This window comes from Dipodomys merriami, unplaced genomic scaffold, assembly GCF_024711535.1.
Source record: "Dipodomys merriami isolate MVZ:Mamm:240054 unplaced genomic scaffold, mDipMer1.0.p SCAF_169, whole genome shotgun sequence".
Classification (NCBI taxonomy): domain Eukaryota; kingdom Metazoa; phylum Chordata; class Mammalia; order Rodentia; family Heteromyidae; genus Dipodomys; species Dipodomys merriami.
This window is the reverse complement of record NW_027203037.1, coordinates 767,548-782,683: the sequence shown is the minus strand read 5'-3', so window position 1 is coordinate 782,683 and position 15,136 is coordinate 767,548.

Below are 15,136 nucleotides of genomic sequence, written 5' to 3'. Positions count from 1 at the left end.
GAAGAAGGAAGGTAAGAAGGAAGGAAGGAAGGAAGGAAGGAAGGAAGGAAGGAAGGAAGGAAGGAAGGAAGGAAGGAAGGAAGGAAGGAAGACAGAGAGAGAAGAAAGAAGGAGGGAGGGAGGAAGGGAGGGAGAAGGAAGGAAAATAAGGAGAAAGAAATGGAGAAAGAGAAAGAAAAAAGAAAGAAGAGAAAGAAAGGGAGGAAGAGAAAGGAAAGACAAAAAGTAAAAAAAAAAAAAAAAGAAAGGCAGCCAGGAAGACAGGCAGGCAGGCAAAGTCATAACATTGAATGCAAATCCTGGCCTTGCTATATTATCTTTTTATATAAACCTTATTATATAATTGGGCCTCACACACACAAAATGATACGACCTAATCAAATTATCTCTCTTTCTAGCTCTATTCCTATATAGTCAATAGCATGGGTAAAGTCACTGCAGTCTCTATTAGCAGGGTCAGAAACTGCCTGGTTGATGAAAGTCATGTTCCATGCTCTCTGTCTCTCTGTCTCTCTGTCTCTGTCTCTGTCTCTGTCACTGTCTCTGTCTCTGTCTCTGACTCTCTCTCTCTCTCTCTCTCTCTCTCTCTCTCTCTCTCTCTCTCTCTCTCTCTCTCTCTCTCTCTCTCTCTCTCTCTCTCTCTCTCTCTCTCTATCTCTTTCCATTCTTCATGGCTAGCCCCTGAGAAGCAAGCAACTGCTACCGAACACCATCAAATCACACCTTCCCATCCCCTATATACACAGTGTTCCGAGTGGTCCTTCTGAGATGATTACCATCCTTCATCCCCACCCCCGCCCCCACACAGCACAGACCTCCTGATTGTGGCTCAGAGCTCTATCCTAGGCACTGTAACCTTCTGACTACACTGAGCAATTCTTCTCTCCATGCAGCTGTGGCTGCTAAGCTTCAGAGAGCAACATAAATTTCCATCAAGTCCACACTCTGCCCACAAATGTCAATGCCAATGTCCATGCCACTTTGGTCATGTAGGAACAGGCTGGGGGGATCATCTTTGGCTCATTCAGCCTTACTTCCAGATGCAAGCAACACCTGCCAGACTTCATTCTTCTCCCTTCCTGCTCCCTTCCTGGCCCTGCCTTGGCTTTCACAAGGCACTTGCCCTTGGGAGCAGAGGCTCCTGTGGGCATATAGAAATATTATCTGCATAACTTATCACTCCCTATACAGTCATCTTCCCCCAACTAATGGAGAATCAGAGAGAGTTTTTTAAACTACCAGATGTGTGTGTGTGTGTTTGTGTGTGTGTGTGTGTGTGTGTGTGTGTGTGTGTGCATAAATATCTAGCCACCCAGTGAAGGAACATATTGCTTTTATGATTCTGTGTCATTCTTCAAGCTAGTTCCTTTATAAGAGTGCTTTATGTGGGCACGAATTCATTACTCCTTGTAGACCATCTCCTGTTTCTTTTTTATATTACTTGTGTGTATATGAGTGTGTGTGGGTGAGTGTCTGTGAATGAGTGTGTGTGTGTGTGTGTGTATAAATGTGTGTCCTGTTCCTGGGGCTTGACTCAGGACTGGGGCATTTCTCCTGAGCTTTTTCCACTTAAGGCTGATACTCTAGACCTTGAGCCAAAGCTCCACATATGGCTTTTTGCTGGTTAATGAGTGATAAAATTGTTACAGACTTTCCTGTCAGTTTTCAGATCTCAGCGTCCTGATTAGCTAGGATTACCGGTGTGAGCCACCAGCAACCCAACCTAACTTCAGTTTCTAGAATGGTTACCTGATCCATGCTCAGCCAGTCAGAATTTCAGCAGTTATTGCCCTATGATATGTAGATTTTCCAAGCAACAAGAATGGGGATTAGCATTGTGAAGTGATTCTCTTTCACTGACAGGCCATAACAGCAGAGAATAAGCCTTCACTTCAGTGACTTCCTCTGTGCCACATCGGGAGATCTGATAATGCCAATAGAGGGGAACAGAGAATGGAGAAGCAAACATTCCTTATGACATTATTTATTTTTTAAAATGATCTTTAAGTCGTTGTACAAAGAAACTTCTATCCTGACGGGCTTTTTGTTGTTGTTGTTACCAGTCCCTGAACTCTTTCACTCAAGGCTAGCACTCTACCAGTTTGGGCCACAGCTCTACTTCCAGTTTTGGGTGGTTAATTGGAGATAAGAGTCTCACAGCTTTTCCTTCCCAGGCTGACTTTGAACTGCAAACCTCAGATCTCAGCTTCCTGAGTTGCTAGAATGATAGGTGTGAGCCAACTTCAAATAACCACCAGAAGTGGAGGTGTGGTTCAAGTGGTAGAGTGCCGACTGTGAGAAATATAAATTCCAGTAAGTGTGCAGGCCCTCATTTCCAGCGGGAGTGCTGGCACAAATTAAAAAGAAAATAAAGAAAAGGAAAAAAAGAAGATAGAAAGGAAGGGAAGAGAAGGAAAAGAAGAAGGGAAAGGAGTTAAAAGAGAAGAGAATTGAGGAGAAGAGAGAAGATGTGTATGCCAAGCACTGGTGACTCATGTTGTAATCCTAGCTCCTCAGGAGGCTAAGATCTGAGGATCCTGAATGGAAGCCAGCCTGGGCAGTCCATGAGACTCTTATCTTCAAATAACCACCAAAAGTGGTGGTATGGATTAAGTAGTAAAGCAATAGTCTTGTGTGACAAAACTAAGCAAGAGCCTAAAGGCCTGAATTCAAACTCCACTCCAAGTGTGTGTGCACAGGACCATACAACACACACACACACACACACACACACACACACAAACACACACATACACACACACATCTACACACACACATTGATGTGGCTGTTGGCAGGAGGCCTCAATCACTCAGCTCCAGGGCCTCTCTGCAGAACTGCTTGAGCATCCTTACATCATGGCGCCTAGATTTCCTCAGAGGAGGACAAGACACCCTAGGCCATAGCACGAGTTCTTTTATGGTTTAAAGCCAGTCACCCTATAGTTTAAGGAGGAATGATTAGCATCTCCACACCTCACCTTGAAGGAAAGGGTTTCTAGACAATTGTCCATTGCAATGCATAGTTTCTCTTCTGAGCCATAGGAAAATGCCTTCTCATTTCACTACAAGGAATCTTCACCATTTTTTTGTCAGACATGGGGCTTGAACTCAGGGCCCAGGTGCTATCCTTGAGCTCCTTTTGCTCAAGGCTAGTGCTCTTGCAGTTGACCCACAGCTTCCTTTATGATTTTCTGGTGATTCATTGGAGATAAGACTCTCATGAACTTTCTTGATGGGGCTAGTTTTGAACTCTGATCCTCATATCCCAGCCTCCTCATTAGTTAGGATTACAGGTGTGAGTCACCAAGGCCTGGCTTCCTCACCCTGTTTATTAGGAGTTTGTTTTGATCTCCTTGTGTGCTACAAATTGGGGAATAACTGACCTTGTTTTACTCTATGCTCCTTGGAAACAAAGACTTATAGCCCACGTCCATGAACAGTAAAATATTTCACTGCAAATATTTTACACACTACCATCATCTATAAATTTTCCTGATCTCCTTTCTGACTTTTTTCTTGCCTTGTTTTTTCCCATTTATTTTGTGGTGCTCTCTAAGCTTTGCATTTTAAAGAGCTGCCTTAAATCCTTTTCAGGACAAGGCAAGATATAAATAAATAAGTAAAGCATATGAATGTACACATATGTACCTAATAAAGCTCTCTTGATTTACAACTATGGATCCTGTGTGTCAGAGCCCCAAATCATTTGAGCAAATTCAGGTCATTGTATCTGACAGATGCTGTGATAAGGAGACTATCAGCAGCACTTACAGAATCTTCCAGAATCCATTACTTATTCATGTTGCATGCCAAGCGCTAACCTAACCCTCCTTTACCTTCACAACAGCCCCCAGAGGTAGGTAGGCACTGTCTGGTCCCTATGTTACCAATTAGGCTTAAAGGGGTGATACATCTTTTGCCAAGATTACATTTGAAAGCCAGCCACTGATGGCTCATGCCTGTAATCCTAGCTACTCAGGAGACTGAGATCTGAGGATCACAGTTCAAAGCCACCCTGAGCAGGAAAATCCATGAGACTCTTACCTCTTAATGAATCACCAGAAACCTGGAAGTGGAACTATGACTCAAAGTGGTACATTGCTACCCTTGAGCAAAAAAGCTCAGGGTCATGACCCAGGCCCTGAGTTCAAACCCCATGACTGACCAAAAAAAAATCAATTTATAGAAAGTAGCAGAGACACAAAACAAACACAAGATGGGTGAGTGCTGGAGTAGAAGTTCTATAATGTTTTGGGGCATATTGTAAGATGTTATTAATAAGAATATCAAAACTCCATGGAGATAAACCAAAAATCATCAAGTAGTTGCTTACCATTCTTGGGTCAACTCCAGCTTTGCCATGGGTGGTGCTCATTCCCCAAAAAAGGAGAAGAAAATACACCAGAGAGGATTCCACAGCACAAGCAAGAAGCTATGGGTGACATATGTGAAGCATGGAGAGCAGAATTTCCATGACTTAAGAAAACAGGACACAGCAGACATACTACAGATGTTCAAAGAACCCCAAACTTCATTCCCTAAGAAGGTTCTAGGGGTGATGAAATTTGAGCTGCACCTTGAGAGACAGACTACAACTGGGTATAAAGAGAATACTAAAACCAGGCACCAGTGGCTCCTATAATCCTAGCTACTCAGGAGCTAAGATCTAAGGATCAAGGTTCAAAACCAGCGTGAACAAGAAAGCCTATGAGACTCTTATCTCCAATAAATGACTAAATAAAAAAAGCCAGAAGTGGAGCTCAAGTGATAGAGCACTAGCCTTGCCCCAAAAAGCTTGAGAAAAGGAACATGCCCCTAAGTTTAAGCCACAGGATTGGTACAAAAGAAGGAAGAGTAGAAGGAGAAAGAGAAGATTCCAGTAGACTGGAAGGAAATACAAAGTTGAAATTTTCCAGGTATCCACACTGTATAATTAATTGGCCCTTCAAAAACTTACATTAGCCAGCTAAGACTAAGCAGGTAGCAGGTGGTCAGTCACTGCAATCGCACTCTAGAAGAGAAAAGCACAGATGCTATACCCCGGACTCTCAGAAAAGAGAAAACTCAGAAAGAACCTGGAATCTACCCATCCCCCAACTCTGTAGCAACAAGATGAATGAAAAACCAGGAAAAGGTGTGTGTGTGGGACTGTGACCCCTACACCACTGCTTCGTTGAGGGCAGAGAAGGTAGGAATACTGAGGTCTGGACACTCATCCACGAAATGGGGCTAAATGTATTTCCCCCCCTAGGGAGATCAAATTAGATAATCCACTTAGAAAGCATTCTACCCTATAAAACAGAATAATATGAACATTCCCAGGACTGGACAACATCCTTCTATACAAGTGTATGTGTTCTATTTGGGACCAACCTAAATTAAGCTAAAAGCTGTTTCTTGATCCTTGCAATGAACTTTTTTTTTTAAAGTGTCTATATGCATGTGTGTGTGCACACACATACACACACACACATACACACCACACATACACATGCATACTGGAATTATGCTGGAACTCAGGGCCTGGACACTGTCCCTTAGCTTTAATTTTTTAAAATTTTTTCTTAACCACTTGTGCCACTGCTCTACTTCTAGCTTTCTGTAGGTTAACTGGATATGAGTCTCACAGACTTTCCTACCTGGGCTGGCTATAAAACACTCTCTTCAGATCTCAGCCTCTTGAGTAGCTGGGATTTTAGGTGTGAGCCACCAGTTCCCAGTTTTGCACTGGCTCTGGGTTTACCTTCTGTGCTGCACATAAAAATATCTATTCTATTTTCATATCTTAGTTCTCCAAGTATTTACAGCCAATAATTACCACCATTGCCCTTCTCCCAACCAAAGTTCTAGACTATTCAAAACAATTCTTTGCCAGCTGCTAGCGGCTCACAAATGTCACCATAGCTACTCAATAGGCTGAGTAGTGGTAGGATTGTGGTTCAAAGTCACCCCAAGCAGGAAAGCCTCTGAGATTCTCATCTCCAATTAACTACCAAGAAAAAAAGGCAGAAATGGAGCCGTGGCTTAAGTGGTAGAGTGCCAGCCTTGAACAAAAAAAAAAGCTCAGACACTGCATGTAGGCCCAGAGTTCAAACCCTAGGTCTGTTCACATATGCACACATGTGCTCGCGCGTGCACGCACGCACACACACACACACACACACACACACACACACACACACACACACACACACACACACACGTAGTCCATCTCCTTCTGAGGCTTTTCACAGTTTCACACAAAAACAGCGTGCCACCTTCTGTCTGACACTTTCAAGAGTTTTCCATATGATGACCAGTAAACAACACGAGTTCTAAATGTATCTATACCTAGAAGCTAGTTGATCCTCCTACCATCCATGCTTCTGAACTACCTTGCTTTCCTTCTGTAGCCAATCTAATTCTTGCTGGCTAGCTCAACATTCAGCCCACATCCTTGAATAAATAAAGCTTTTTCTGATGAAAGGTCGTGCTCTAACTCTTGAGTTTCAGAACCATTTCTGGCAATTTCTAAGTAGTTTATTGGAGATCAGAGTCTCATGGACTTTTCTGCTTTGAACTTTTCTAACTTTTCTGTTTTGAACTGCAATCTTCAAATCTCAGCCTCCTGAGTAGCTAAGATTTCAGTCATGAACCACTGGTACCTGGCATCAGTCTTTTTTCTTTGCTCCAGAATTCCTCTCATGTTGATCCTCATGCACTAAAAGACAATTCAACGTTACTGTCAACATGATGGCTTTTAAAATCAAATTTCCCTGCATACAGTCTAGACCCTTCTGCATCACAAGCCACTAACAAGTTATCTGAGATCTGATCATCAACACAAGGCAGGTGACACTAGTAATTTTAGGAGCTTTGTCCTGAGGATTAAAGAAGTATTTAGGTGGGGGCTAGTGGCTTGTGTCTGTAATCCTAGCTATTCAAGAGACTAAGAGTGAGAAGATTGTAGTTTGAGGCCTGCCTGGGTAAAAATGTTTGCAAAAATCTATCACCAAAATAACCAATAAAAAGCAAGGCTGGAGGAATGTTTCATATAGTAGAGCACCTATAAGCAGCAAATTCAAGCCTAGTTACTGCTTTAAAAAAAAAGAATAACTTTTACTCTTCACTGTACACTTGAACAACTCAAATGCATATCCCTGGAGAGCCTATTTTTAAATGGTTTTCCTAGATAATTAATATATAGACAGGGATGAGAGCTCTGTAGCAAAGACCTTGATACTTGAAAGGTTTTTTTTTAATACATCATTGTTGTTCTATATTTTAAAATAAGATTAGATTATCAAAACTGGTTAATCAGCAAGGTCTAGCTTTCAAAGTCAACTATGTGTAGTTATTTCATTTATCATAATCCATGAGCTGGATAGCATTTGGCAGCGTCCTTATATTTCAATTTACATCACTTTCAGCATTTCACTGTTCTGAGAAACATTATGTATGGGCTTGTGCATGTAAATATATTTATAGCCACTCAACTATTTACCTAGGATAAATTCTGAGATGAGGAATTGCTGACTTGAAGGGTAATACACACATTTTTTTGGGGGGGTCCAGTCATGGGGCCTGAATTCTGGGCCTGGGCACTGTCCCTCAGCTCTTCAGCTCAAGGCTAGCGACCTACCACTTGAGACACAGCGCCACTTCCGGCTTTTTTCTTTTTGCTTATGTGGTGCTGAGGAATTGAACCCAGGGCCTCAGGCATGCAAGGCAAGGGCTCTACCACTGAGCCACCTTCCCAGCCCCCATAATACAGTTTTAAGAATTTTGAACATGTCAACTTGCTATCCTTAATGCAATGGTCAATAGGATGGCATGCATTAGAGCTACAAATAAGAAAAAAGGGGGCTGAGAGGGTGGCTCAGTGGTAGAGCGCTTGCCTTGCATGCATGAGGCCCTGGGTTTGATTCCTCAGCACCACATAAGCAAAAAGAAAAAAAGCAGGATGTGGCGCTGTGGCTCAAGTGGTAGAGTGCTAACCTTGAGCTGAAGAGCTGAGGGACAGCGCCCAGGCCCAGAGTTCGGGCCCCACGACCAGACCACCCCCCCCAAAAAAAGAAAAAAGAACAGTTCAAATTGATTTAAACAATAAAGGGGATTTATGGGCTCATAGAACTGGCAAGTATAGCATTTAAGTGAATTTCAAGGCTAGCAGGATTCTGCATTTTAATAATATCATCAGGGATCTGTCTATATCATCTCATCTCTCCCCTTAGCCCTGTGTGGTAACAGACTTTTTTCAGTTAAAATATCTTTTTCTGTAGCCAGCAATTGCAAATGCCTATACAGGGAGAAAAGGAAGCTCTCTAGAAATGAATGGGCCTGGGGAAAATTATAGTTGTTTTTGTTTCTGTTGGTTGAGGGGCTTGAACTTGGGGCCTGAATGCTGTCCTTGAGATTTTTCTGCTCAAGGCTAGCCTTTGAGCCATAGTGACATTTCCAGTTTTCTGGTGGTTCATTGGAGATAAGAGTCTCATCTGCCTAGGCTGGCTTTGGACCATGATCCTCAGATCACAGCCCCCTAAGTAGCTAGGGTTACAGGTGTGAGCCACTGGTGTCTGGCTAAAAAGTTATGTTAAAGGAAGTAACTCAGGTCCAGAAAGAAAAAAGAACACATGTTGTTTCTAATAGATGGAAAACAGACCTAATTTATAAATATATATAAGCACACACTGGGTCATGTGCATATATATATATATATATATATATATATATATATGTACATACACACATACATAGATACATACTACAAATGTATTAACGAAAGTATATGGTATACCATTAACTGAAATATGTGGTATATGCAGGAGAGAATTCTTTGAACAATTAACAGAGTCTAACAAAATGGATAACAGGAAGCTAGAACTTGAGGTGGGGGGCAGGAAGGTGAGGTGGTAGGATGTGGAGGGATGGAGAGAGGAAGGGTGGGGGAATGCAATCATCATATTCAATGTACACTGTGAAAATGGAACTATGTAACCTGGGTGGGGTTGGGAGAGAAGGGAAGAATGATGGAAGGAATGGCGTGGATCAAGGTGCAGTGTACAGCTGATAGCTTGTGGCTGTTGCCCATAATGCTAGCTACTCAGGAGGCTGAGATTTGAAGATAAAGGTTCCAGACTGGCCTGGGTAGGAAATTCCATGAGATTTTCTACAAATAACTACAAGAAAACCAGCAGGGGAGCTGTGGCTCAAAGTGGCAGAGGGCTAGCCTTGAGCAAAGAAGCTCAGGGACAGCGACTAGGCTTTGAGTTCAAACCCAAAAACCAATTTTTTTTTAAAGATGCCCTGTGCTCCTAAACTGATGTGTTGCATTGAAACCTCTTTGTACAACTACTTAAAGATAGATAAATAAATAAATCAGGAGTAAGGATCTTTCTTCCACATTTGGCCTCACCTGGAATTGATTGATCAGAGATGGGATCATTGTAATTCACATAGCCCAAATATAAAGGAGCAGCCAGCTGCTCCTTCCAGACCTTATAGCTTGCAGGAGTGACTTTCAGATGTACTGGGGAAAGGAGAAGGTGACAAGAGGAGGCACCTACAAAGCCCGTACTGGATGAGCAACATGTGAGAAAATAAAATCTTAGTGCTGCTTACACATTTGAATAAAGAAGGGAATAAAATGGATTTGTGAGAAATGGGCTTAACATTCAATCACAAAAGTCTACTATAGGCAGTTTGAAGCTATTGCCACAGGTAGTAAATCCATTAGCAGGCCTTATGCCCAGGAATAGAAAGCCAAAGACTGTAGTGTATGTAGTATGTTACACTCACACAAGTGCTGTGGATGTAAAGAACTGTAGTATTGGGAGCTGGTATGGCTGTAATCCTAACTACTCAGGAAATTGAGATCTAAGGATCAATGCTCGAAGCCAGCTCAGTTCAGTGAGACTCTTATCTCCATTTAACCACCAGAAAATTGGAAGTGGTGCTTTTCTCTAAGTGGTAGAGGACTCATCTGGAGCAAAAGAACTCAAGGACAACTCTGAGGCCCTGAGTTCTAGCCCCAGGACTGACAAAAAAAAACAAAAAGAAAAAGGAAAAACAAAAGATGTCTTGGAATAGGTAGATTAGTCAGGCAGAAGAAATCAGGAATAAGCCTGAAAGATTTCTCTTAAAAAAATAGAAAAATAGGACTGGGAATGTGGCTCAGTGGTAAAGTGCTTGCCTTGCATGCAAGAGACCATGGGTTCGATTCCTCAATACCCATAAGCAGAAAATGCCAGAAGTGGCGCTGTGGCTCAAGTGCTACCCTTGAGGTGAAGATCTGAGGGACAGCACCCAGGCCCAGAGTTAGGCCCCACAACCAACAAAAAAATAAATAAATAAAAAGGAGAGAGAGAGAGAGAGAGAGAGAGAGAGAGAGAGAGAGAGAGAGAGAGAGAGAGAGACAGAGAGAGAGAGAGAGAGAGAGAGTAGATGATCTGAGAAAACTTCCCAAGCATTCTAACTTCCTTTTGACCCAGATAGGTTGGATAAAATGAAGGTAGGATAGTCCTAAATGTCTTCAGGAAATTCCATGCCCAATAGCTAAAACGGAATGATCAATTAAAAATATCACGGGTCGTGACCAATGAGCAAGTCACCTTCCAAGCATCTCATTAGCATAAAAGTTAACTGACATCTAAACAGATTAAAAGAAAAAACCCACCAGTTAGTTGGAAAACCCCTATCATGACCCCTCTCACCCAGCAAGAACATTTTCTCTTCTCACATGCATAAATTAAATACTTTTAACACTCACTCCTTGCTGTCTGTGGATTTCATTCCTTGAGTTCTCCAGGCAGTGACACAGTAAGATAAGGATCTGCTGCAGCTCTAGTGGTGGCCATTGTCTGTTGCTGGACTGAAGGCGGTGACATAATTGGGCCTCTGTGCCTATGAAGGAAACAGCAGGCAAGAAAAGTCAGTGTTCTAGGCTGTCAATATTCACGTGGCTAGAACTGGGCTTGTAGCTTTAAGTCTAAAGTTAACAAACTTCTATGAGAACTTCTTGATGTTTATGGTACCTTGCATATTTCCCTCTTGAAATAGCAATGGCTCTTACTTTGGGTTTATCACGTGTCAGAATTTTCTAGAAACATACCCATTGGACCCACCTGTAATTCTATCCCCTGTTCCCAGGCAAGGTTGTTTAGGCTGTTATTGCCTCCCTTTGAGAAAAGTTGCCACTGTGTATAGTCTTTTTTTTCTGGTCCTGGGGCTTGAAATCAGGACCTGGGCCCTGTCCCTAAGCTTCGTCAGGCTCAAGGCTAGTGCTCTGCCACTTGAGCCATAGCACAACTCCTGGATTTTTTCTGAGCAATTTATTGGAGATAAGAGTCTTAAGTACTTTCCTGTGCAAGCTGGCTTTGTTCCTTAGATCTCAGCCTTCCGAATAGGAAGGATTACAGGCATGAGCCACCAAACACCTGGCCTATAGTCCTTTTATGACTTCATAGAATAGCTTTGGGTCCAGCTAGCTGCTTATCAGCTCTGAAACTGCTGCATTGAACAAAGCATTTGCTTTTCCTGTCCCATTTCAAGGGCCCTCGAACAGGTCATTATTAGGTCATTTACATGGTTCAAATACAGCAAAACTCTTTTATTACACCCCTTCCCCTTCCCTCCCTTCCTTGCTCAGAGCTACTTTCCTATCATGCATCATTAGGTCACATATCATTCAAACACATCAAAGCTCCTCTCTCTCTTTTTTCTCCCTCCCTCCTTTCCCACTCTCCTTCTTTTTCCAGTCCCTCTCTCCCTTTCTTTTCTTTTCTTTTTTGCTAGTACTGAGATTTAACTCAGGGCCAGGTGCTATCTCTTATCATTTATTCTCAAGGCTAGAGCTCTATCACTTGAGCCACTTCCAGCTCTTTCCTGGTTGATTGGAGATAGGAACATCACAGATTTCCCTGTTGCGGCAGGCTTTGAACCATGATCCCTAGAACTCAGCCTCCTGATTAGCTAGGATGACAGGAATGAGCCACTGAAGGATGGCTATTCTTTGAAGAACCCTCAGTTCAGTTTCATTAGTACAATTTGAATAATATCCATCTTTTCACCATAGTGTGGGGTTCATAAGGGATCTTTTTAAACTACTGTGTCTTCAGTGTCCTTAACATAGTACTAACACCTGCTTTACTTATATCTTTAAATGAAATAACATTTAACTAAAAAAGCAACATATGTTCTTGAATTTGATTTTCATTACCACTGTTTATCATTTGCAATCATGCTTAAACATGTTTTTTGAAGTTAGCGAATACAGGGTTTTGCAATTGCATGTATGAAATTCACTCCCAAATGGTAACAGCTCCTCTAATTCCCATGAATATTTGATTACAGATGCCGTCAACTCACTTGCAGAGCTAACCAGGTTCACTGGTTCCCACTGATGGACAGGTAGACATAAGAAGGCACTCCCAATTGAGGAACATGTGTTTCTATCATCTCTCAGTGGAAGCCAGTGTGGAGACCCCATTTAAAGAAACATGGCAGACAGAGAAATCACAATAGTCAGGAGAAAATGACCAGGTGCACAAACAGCAAGAAATGGGCTAAGTGGAATAAGGATGCTCCCAAGATATTCCTAATGCATGCAACTTTCCAACCAAGGTCTGTAAGAGAGATAACCAATCAACAGGGTCCATGAAAAGGGAGACAGCTAATCAGCAAAATCCCTACTCCACCATATTGGCTCAGTAGCTACAGCAACAGAACAGAACAGCAGCAGCAGCAGCAGCAGCAGCAGCAGCAGCAGCAGCAGCAGAGTGTTAACAAAAGTAGCTCTTTTGATTGATTTGTTGTCCATTTGTTTTTGGTATATATATATATATATATATATATATATATATATATATATATATATATATATATATATATACATATATATATATATATATATATTTTTTTTTAAATGGTATCTTGATGCGGATGCTCAGTTCTCCCATTGTCCTATCTGAGTACATGCTTTTCCCAACCTGGGACTCCAAAAAGAAACAGAAAAAGCCACATGTCTGTCTCTGTTGGACGTTGGGCATCCGGATCAGGAAAAGACCATAGGCTGGTTTGCTTTGAAAACCTTGGGTTATGTGTGGCCAGTTTCTAATTGAATTCCATCCTATCAGGAACAAGATCTTCATTTCTTCTCAGGGCGCCCTTGACTAGCAATTCCCTCTGCTAACATTGCAGTCTGCTATAGTTCTTTCAAACCCCGGGCCCAGAGGAGTTTGGGATGTGAAAGTATTAACATTTAGATTAATATATCATGGCAGTTGTGTTACTGGATTTCTCTCTCTTGCCAACTCACTTTAAGCGGTTCTAACTACTAAGGTCTCTAGTGAACCTCAAAGTAGAAATGATGTTTGCAGAGAAGGACTGCATCCATTCCATCTACCCTCAGAGCTACTGCACAGATCCTTTCTCTTCAGCAGAATGGAAATGCATTTGTAAAGGTGTAAGCCTTTACATTCCCAGGATCTTTAAAGAGTATTAACTTCCTCCAGGTCCCTGAATGAAGCAATTACTTGGCTAGAGATAGAACCATAGTGATACATATGAGACTAGGTTTTCTTCCCTCCTTCTCTCCCTCCAACCCCTTCTTCTCTCCCTCCAACCCCCTCTTCCCTCCTCCCTCCCTTTTTCTTTTTCCTTCTTCATTCCTCCCTCTTCTTTACTTCCTCCCTCTTTTTTTTTTTGGTCCGGTCGTGGGGCCTTTCTCTGGGCCTGGGTGCTATCCCTCAGCTCTTCATCTGAAGGTTAGCGCTCTACCACTTGAGCCACAGTGCCACTCCGGCTTTTTTTTTTTTTGCTTATGTGGTGCTGGGAAATCGAACCTAGGACCTCATGCATGCAAGGCAAGCACTCTACCACTGAGCCACCTTCCCAGCCCCGTCCTCCCTCTTCTTTACTTCCTCCCTTCCTCCCTATCCTTTCTTCCTTCTCTTTTTATTCTAGTACAGGACTGAACTCCAAGGTCTGGCTGTCCCTTAGTTTTTTTTTGCTCCAAGGCTAACATTTTACCACTTGAATAAACTCTACTTTTAGCTTTTTGCTCATTAGTTGGAGATAAGAATCCCATAGACGTTTCTATCTGGGCTGGCTTCAAACCAGTATACTTAGACCTCAGCCTCCTGAGTAGCTAGGATTGCAGGTGGGAGCCATTGCCTTTCTGTTCACATCAAATATGCATGGAACTGTTTCCATTCAAGGACATTGAAGGGAGAATTGGGAGAAGAAATCTGGGGGTTTGCAGTATGGCTATCAGATGGATGATTCTGAACTACAGAGTAGAGACTGGTTTGTGAGTAATCAATATGGATTTGGTTCTCCATCTTTAAGTGTAAGAAATAACCAAGAAGTTCATTGCTCTGTAGCAAACTAAATGCAGTTCTGAGTCTCAATTTCTAGTTGCCAAGTGTTGGTCCCGGGTAGCAGAGTATCCTATGTGACTCTGGAAGCATGGGTAATAATATCCACAAAGTGCAGCTGATGATGGGGCTCCCTATTCAATCTTTAGAGTCCATCAGAAGAACGCCATGGTGTGTCTGTGGACTGAGTGCAGATCTGGACACCCCTGGGGAAGTCATGAAATCGCTCACAGGAGAACAGGCTCTTTTTCTGAGTGTACCTAATGCTATCGATTCTCAATTGTGTTGGCTGAGTTGAGCATACAGTGACAAGCAGATGTCAAAACACACTCAAGAGTTAGAATACCAGTGCAGCACTCGTGGCTCACACTTGTAAATCTAGCTACTCAAAAGGCTGAGATCTGAGGACTGTGGTTCAAAGCCAGACTGGACAGTAAAATCTGTGAGATTTATCATCTCCAATTAACCATCAGAAAACCTGAATCAAAGAGGTAGAGTGCTACCCTTGAGCAGAAAAGCTCAAGGGACAGCACTCAGGCCGTGAGTTCAAGCCCCATGACTGACAATAACAACAAAAACTACAAACAAAAGAGAACTTGTTAGGGGAAATTATAAGGAAGTCACCATAGAACCTTCTTGAAAAGGCTAGAGGCAAGAGAGGGCATTTTTTGGATTGCAGCCATGTCATCCTGTTTAGCCCCAGGAAAGTTTTGCTACAAAGAATGCTCACCCCTGATTGTTCTCCTATTTGGTTAACTTGTGCTGAGCTTCTTCTCCACCTA